Source organism: Buceros rhinoceros, unplaced genomic scaffold (assembly GCF_000710305.1).
Source record: "Buceros rhinoceros silvestris isolate BGI_N320 unplaced genomic scaffold, ASM71030v1 scaffold6984, whole genome shotgun sequence".
Lineage (NCBI taxonomy): Eukaryota > Metazoa > Chordata > Aves > Bucerotiformes > Bucerotidae > Buceros > Buceros rhinoceros.
The window spans coordinates 2,227-10,355 of record NW_010407560.1 but is presented as its reverse complement, the minus strand read 5'-3'; positions in this window follow the sequence as shown (position 1 = coordinate 10,355).

Sequence of the window (8,129 nt, the reverse complement as noted above, 5' to 3'; positions counted from 1 at the left end):
GCAGTTTGGACATTTTTAGCCAATAGCTACAGCCATATTTCATTGTCAACTAATGAAGCAATAGGCAAGTTTCAGGAACATGGGCTCTATCTGTTTACACAGATTTTTAGGAGAAGTTAGGTACAACACTGCAATCATAAGAGATTGTATGAGACAGCAAACTCAGCCAAGGTGGTTGCAGCATAAAACCTGTGACATGTGCTTTGCTTTTACCTCCTGATGATGGCATAGCTGCATTCTTTTCTGTATTATTGTGGCCACAGAGGAATATGTATGAATAGTAATATATCTATAGAATACATATAGTAGAGAATTATATATTCTTATATATGTAAAACATATCTGGCCATAAATAAAACTTTATAGGGAGAGTTCAGTGCAAATCAATACCCATGAAATTGCTGACACTGTTGCCTCAGGTTTGAACTCTGAAGCGTCAGTTTTTGAACCATCACAGAGTGCTGCTTCTCACAGAACTTCACGTACACGGGCAGGTGGTCTTTAGAGCACCTACAAAACAAAACGCTGTCCCATTTCACAACTCTAAATCTATATGCTTGTGTGGGGCAGCTCTTGTAACTGATGTTACTCCAAATTCGATCTTCAGAAAGTCCTGTTGTCTGGAATCTCTCACTGCCCAGGAAATGTAGCAAGGAAGCTTGAGGTGGCTAACACAGTAGCTGCTGACTAAAGTCCTGATGACTTTGGCAGTGCAGGAAATATTTACCAGAAGGTAAAGCTGAAGCATGATAACCAGCAGAGTGCTCATCTGTCAGATGCACATCCTCAGAGATTCACATCTCAGATGTGGAGTTAGTTGGCTGATCTATCAAGTATTGTTTTTTTTAATGGTGCTCTATACAGATAAATATGTGATGTGTTCCTCCTCTCCTAGAAGATTGTATCCCTACCAGAAAATGGGAAAGTAATTGTAATAATCCTAGAATTATAGAATGGTTTGTGTTGGAAGGGACCTTAAAGATCATCTAGTTCCAACCCTCCTGCCATGGGCAGGGACACTTTCCACTAGAGCAGGTCACCTGGAGCCCCATCCAACCTCACCCTGAATGTTTCCAGGGGTGAGGCATCTAACAACACTCTGTGCCACCTGTGCCAGTGTCTCACCACCATCTCAGTGAAGAACTTCTTCCTTAAGTCTAATCTAAATCTGCCCTTTTTCAGTTTAAAGCCATTACCCCTTGTCCTATCACTACATGCCCTTGTAAAAGGTCCTCTCCAGATTTCTTGTAGGCCACCTTTAGGTACCAGAAGGCTGCTATGAGATCTCCCCTGAGCCTTCTCTTCTCCAGGCTGAACAACCCTAAGTGTCCCAGCCTGTCTTTACAGGAGAGGTGCTCCAGCCCTTTGACCATCTTCGAGGTCCTCCTCTAGACTCCCTCCAACAGGTCCACATCCTCCTTATGCGGAGGGCCCCAAAGCTGGATGCAGTACTCCAGGTGAAGTTTCACCAGAGTGAAGTACAGGGGGAGAATCACCTCCCTCATCCTGCTGGCCGCACTTCATGCAATGCAAGCGCACATTGTCAGCTCTTGTTAAGCTTCTTGTCAACCAACATCCCCAAGCCCTCCTCAGGGCCACTCTCTATCCATGCTCTACCCAGCCTGTATTTGTGCTTGAGATTGTCCTTAGTTACAGGACCTTGCAGTTGGTGTTGATGCACAGGCCCACCTGTCAAGCCTGTCAAGGTCCCCTGGATGTCATCCCTTTGCTCCAGCATGTTGACCGCACCACACAGTGGGTGTTGTCAGCAAGCCTGCTGAGAGTGCACTCAATCCCACTGTCCGGGTTGCCTAGTGGACGTGGAAAGTACATCCAGCTGTCTATGTCATGCAGTAATGGAGCTGAAGAACTGAAGGTGACACGTACTTTACAGTTAGCTTCAGTTCTTCACTCAGTGGCCATTCATTGTCTAGAGTCATGCAAAATAATGGAGAGGATACTAATACCATATTCATCATGTGGTGTTTTTATGGAAATATTGTGCATTTTGATTATTGTTTATTGCAGCTCCATCTACATACAGGTGAGGATGCAGGAAGGTACATCAAATAAATCACACAACACAATAACTGACTTGTGAAAGTCTTTAATTAGACCGATAAACCTTCACTATATTATTTCAGTTCGAGTGTTGAAGAATAGATTGAATAACCACAATATTTTAAAAAATCTCAACAAGTAAAAAAAAGTGATTAATAATGCATTTCCAGGTGTAAAACTTCCTAGATTTTATTCAAACCATTTACGTTGGAAAAAGACACTGTTTTGCCACCAAAAATTTAGTCTTTATCCCCTAGATTAGGTAGCAAACATGTTTTATTTAGCTTGTTATCAATACATGCAGAGGGTCTCCAGCTCCATGGTTCTTTTTGTGTAAACAGAAAAGTTTCCTGCTTCTTTCTACAGCTAATTAGTCAAATCAGAGAAATCAACTTATATTTAAAGAAAAGTGGAACTGTAACAGGTGTTCTTTGCTGTCGCGACACGTAACGGAGCTCTGGCTGAAGCGGAACGAATCACTCCGAACGCCAATGTGGTGTGCAGTGAGACCCGTTTATTGTTTACATTACATCCCAATTTATAGACTCTTGTCCACTCGACTAACTACATGGTGATTGGATAGTGACTCTGTTACACAGACAGCACACAGCTTTTAAAGCACTATAATTGGTTAAGAGGGATTAGATCCCATGTGGTGGATGTTGTGGTTAAAGCTACCAAAATAAGGCCAGTATAGATAGCATTTCCCACATGATAACACTGCAGCTGGTTTCGGCTACTAAGTTTCCCAGAGAGAGAGTAGCATATTTTCATAGTTCCAATTTCTGCTAGAAAAATACACCAACATTTGCAAACAGTGTAAGGGCATAGTAGGAGCTTGAGCCTGACTATGCAGTCTGAGGATGCAGGGTCCCTTGAAGACCTATGTCTGAAGAAGAGATTGGTATCAGGTTCCCCAGCGTGTAGAACATGTCTCTGTCCCACCCCACTTAGACCTCCAAAAGATATTCATAGCCCTTCTGTCTGAATTGACCTCGACGGTAAGCATCTTTGGTTACTTTAAGATTGTCTTTCTGGGGCTGTCCTTTCAGAGCAGAAAAAGGCAAGGCCATGCAAGATTATTCTGATTCTTCTCCATCTGGCTACCATCTGCTTTTTAGCTAATGAGTACTCTGCCCTTCTAATTCCTGTCTGAATTTTCCCCTACTTCACACCAGTCAATGTAAAACATTTGATTGTACATTATTACATTCTAAATTGAATTCAGAGATAAAATCATTTGCAATCCAATTTTCTCTCCAAAGAAAACAGGGGAAAATTCCCTCTCCTCTAGATTTAAAATTTGCTAAAATGTACTTTCTGATATAGAGTTATAAAATAACCAGTTTTGTAGAATTTGTGTGGGAACTTTAATGATGGAAAACATCCAATGAGCACGCATGAGTCTACATGATATAGTATACTAAGCATGGTCCTCTGGTTCAGACATTGAATGAAGCTACCCCATCTTTTGTATTTGTACCTCACCTTTCCACTGCACTAGGTCTTAAGCACACGGGCATCCTTTCTAGAGCTAACTTCTAGTGCTGGATTTAACGGTTTTCTTGCAGCTCTAAGTTTGACCTTGAAGCTCCACATGAAATTTTTACTAGTATACCTTTGTGAATTTTGCTTTGGATTTCAATGGCAATATGAAGTTACTGTAGTAGCATCCTTATGTTCATGAGTGCATGTAATTGCTAATGATTATCACTGAACTTCTTAGTAAAATAAAATGGTGTGCAAATAAGTGTTTTGATTGCATCTGAAAATGATCCCTACTACATACCATTTTTTTCCCTGTAGCTCTTGCATCCTTCCTCTGGGCAGAAAAAACACTGTCCCTACCTAAGGAGACTGTTCAGGGTAAGCTACCAAAGCGAAGCTAACATATATGGAAGAAAGCATTATTGCTTATGTGATCAGAATATAACACAACTGATCTAACAAAGTTACGAAATACTGTCTGTGAAGCCTTTTTAGTCTCTTTTGCTTTCATGGCTGATATCTCTTTTTCTGTTCTTGCCTCACTAGTACACACTACGAGCCAGATTTTCAAAGTATTTAACCCTTTTCCACTCCTTCCGTAATGATATTGTAGGTTGAAAAAATACTAGTAATGAGTCTGTCAGAATTGATCAAGGGTTCAAGGCTTTTACCAATGGTTTGGGGAAATACTGAATGCAAAGCAGTGGAAAATTTCAGTTTGTGATTGGTAGCAGAGCCAGGATTCCAGAAGGGTTATGATGAAACACAGACCTGGGACATTTAAACTCTATGTTTGCTGTTGGAAGAACTATGTGTCCTTAAAGAGCTACAACGGAGTTCTTAGACAAAAAAAACTCTTCTAAAGGATAGAAGGAATTTTAAATTGCAACAAGAGACTAAAGGCAGAAAATTTGGGCGAACTGTCAGAAACACAGAGGGGTCCTCAGAGCTTAACTCAAATTAATATGTTGCTGTGCACGTGCATTCTGTGACCTGCTCTTGCAAACAAATGTGCACCTATGCATGGTGCAGTGTTTGTAAGTAAAAACATTAAGCATAAACATTTCTGCATGCATCAAGACAAGAGGATAGCCAGGGCTAATGCATGCAACTGTTCCGAATAGAAAATAAACCGTGATTTAAAAACCGATGATAGCTGGATCTCCTTGCCTGGTGAAGACATACAAAGTCCAGAATGCCTCCTCTGGGCCTACTGATAAATCAAAGGTAATGCTTACTGATGAAAGTCTGCCAGAGAGTGTTAGAAGTGAATTCTAGATCTGCTCGCTGTGTAGTTTCTAAAGACAAGGCTTAAAAGGGCCCATAGTATCAGGGAGCAACAAACCGCCAAGAGTCGTCTCAGTAGGGATTGCATGTTTAGACTGGGTGCAGAGTAGAAAGGGGCTCGACACAAGCTGCTTTGCAGCTGATGCCCTGTGCTGTGTGTTAAGAATGTGTCAAGAAAACTCCTCTAGTCTACATATTAGGAAATTCCTCTACAAGTTTTAGTATGATTGATATTAGAAACTAAGACAGAAACCTTTTGAGACTCAGAAAATCTCCCATGTCAGAACTGTATTCTCTCGCAATATGCTTTACTGGCAACGTGTTGGGATTCAAGTTTCTGAGTGCAGGTTGTGCTTTGCATATAAATAGCTCAGTCCCTAAACACTCATGAAAATTGGGCTGGAAGTGTCTTTGAGGCCTGACAGCCACCCATCTCTAACCCACCTCTACAGCACCCTTAGTATGAGAGGGACTACACAGAGATGTGAAATCCCAGACCTCTGCTGCAAGAACTGACGATTTAGTTGGATGTCTCAACAGAACAGCCTACATAGGATGGATGAAGTAGGGTCAGATTCTACTACCCTGGTGAAGACCAGGAGCTCATTCTGCAAAAAGTCTGGTATGCACCAGGAGAAATGCTGAGAAGAGGTCATAGCGGCTGTAAGGTTGCTAATTACAACAAAATAAATAGTTACTGGAGCCAGGATTGTGGAGAGGTTGGATCTGATGGAGAGGAACTGCTTGTGGAAGAGCACCACATTTCTGCAGAATGCAGATCAAGAACACTGTTACGGTCTAGAGGGACACACACCCTGAGCACACTCACGTCCCACGCATTCAATTCCAGGCAGAAAGGATCAGCTCTTGGTTAGTGCTCCAAGAGGACAAACTGCGCACTGATTGATTAGAACTCCCAAAGAAGAAAGAACTCCCAATGTTCTTTTAAAGGCTTTGCAATGATCAGCTTGTATGACTGTAAAAATGCTATTTATGGCAACAGAGATTTAAGCAAAGCAACACAAAATTGCCCTGTGTACAACTGATCTATGTATCACATCGTTTCTCTAAAGAAGGTAAACTCCACTGTAGCACTATGACGAATGCAATTCTAAAAATAAATGTCATGTATCTTAGAAACCTTCTCAAAAGTGTCCACATCACTGGTTTTCTTCAAATGCTAATATATGCAGGGCCACCCATACTGTAAGAAACAAGCAATAGGTGGCAATTAACTTAAATGAGACCAGGCGTTAAGCTGGAAAACTGAGCTCCACTACAAATGCATGCATTTTTAGGAGGACAGCTTTGGGGGAAGTGGGATTTGACCCAGAGGTGTTTCAAAGGCAAGAACAGAAAGGAGTTCTCATTGCCAGGTCATGGCTTGGAATCACACCCCAAGCTGTGGTATCCTGAAGCAAATTTCAGACCCAAGACTAGAAGCTGCCTCTGAAAAATGATGTGATTATTCCTGCTTGTTCCAAGATCAGCACCGGTCCTGCAAGTTCCAGGGGCCATGAGAAGAGACCACATGAGTGGAATGAAAATAAAGCACCAGTAATTCTCTGGCCTAGGCATGCTATCTGCATAAAAAGCTTGAAGCTGCTGTCATGCTGTCTTTGATCACATAAACAGTAGATTTCAACTGGCAAAATATAGTGTATGGAAAAAGCTCACTTTTTTTTTTTTAATTAAAAAACCCACAAAAAATTTCATTTCTAAATGGACAAATTCTTATTTTTAAAATGGCCAAATTAATCCATTTCCATTTCATTCTTTGCTTAACCAGTAGAAAAGAAAGGAAAAAATCCTAGAGAAAGAGAATTCAGAGGCAGTAATAATACACTTTTTAAACTTGAAATTCCCACGTGTTCAATAAAATCTTCAGTGGATTATGGTGGATTAGCCTAGAAATATTGCTTAAACTTGTATTTTGTTATGACATCCTACCTCAGCCAAATGAACAGAGGAAGGACATTGCCTGTAAATATCATGCGTTAAACATACATTTAAAAAATATCTCTTTCTATATGGCAGGAAATTTTCACTCCTATTAAGCTTTGCTTTAATACAAACATTCTCTGGTTTTAACACTAATAATGGAATAAAGCACAACTTAAATCTGTGTGTCTGTATCTCAAGTTATGTATTTACCATTCCATTTGTCACTGGAGTTTGCTGTCTTGCCTTGTAAAACCCCATATAACTTTTGATAGAGAACACCTAATCCTTGACAAAATGGAAAAACTTGACCTCTTCCTATATATATTTGCAGAACTGTACAAATCTAGGTTCCCAGCGGGCTGATGCTTTGCTCTCTTATGCAAGGCAAGCAGTTGCTCATGACCCTGGCAAAGGCAGTAGGCAGCTACCTGGTAGCCTGTTTTCTCGTGGTGGGTCTGATCTTCAGGGCACGTGCTGAGGGAGACCCTCACCTGCTTCCCTTGAGAAGATAAAGCGATGAAAAACCCTATTCCTCATCATGTCCATCAGCAGTATTTTAGCTGCTGGCTTCAGAAGTCAAGAAATACATCTTTTAAGTGCTGCCCTGTATATTGCAGAATAAGGTCCTGCAGTGACTAAGCCTGCAGGAGGCAATCTGCCTGACAACAGAGTGCTTTTATGTGGAAGTGGGAGTTGAACGTCAGGGAGACGGTCCATTTTTGTGGAATTCCTTTGCTCAGTGGATAAAACTTGGGCTGTACAGGGTATTAGTGTTTATTTGTTCCCAAAGTTCTGCTGTTACATGCCAGAGCAGCAAAGCTGCCTGTTACCACCTATTTGAGAGGCTTTTCCTGAGTCAGACTAGCTAGTATTTTTTTAATTTAACCTAAGAACATCCTGATGCCTCCCCAAAGGCTAGCCAAAGCATTTACATCTTGTTTGGTCTGAAAAGAAACCCTGAAATATCTTATGTAAAAAATTGGATTTCCTCCTTCTGGAAACCTCCTAGAGACTGGTAACATTTGATGTAAGTTTCCAAACAAACAAACAAACAAACAAACTAGTGGATGCATAAAATTTCCATTCATTTACCAAACAATTCCAAGGTCAGTGAAAAATGGCTCATTGCAGTGGAAAATTCTTTGCCACCCTCTACACATCTCAGGTTGGTACAAATGAAAGGTTGTTTTTCTTCTCTCCTACTCTTGTAATTCAACACATTTGTCTGATACAACTTAGAGTTGACAAAAACTAGCTACAAACAGCTATTAAGACTTCCATCACAGAGGAATTTTTTGGAGCACTGAGAGTTTAGCTATAGGAACTGGGACTTTGTGAGATGTAAGCTA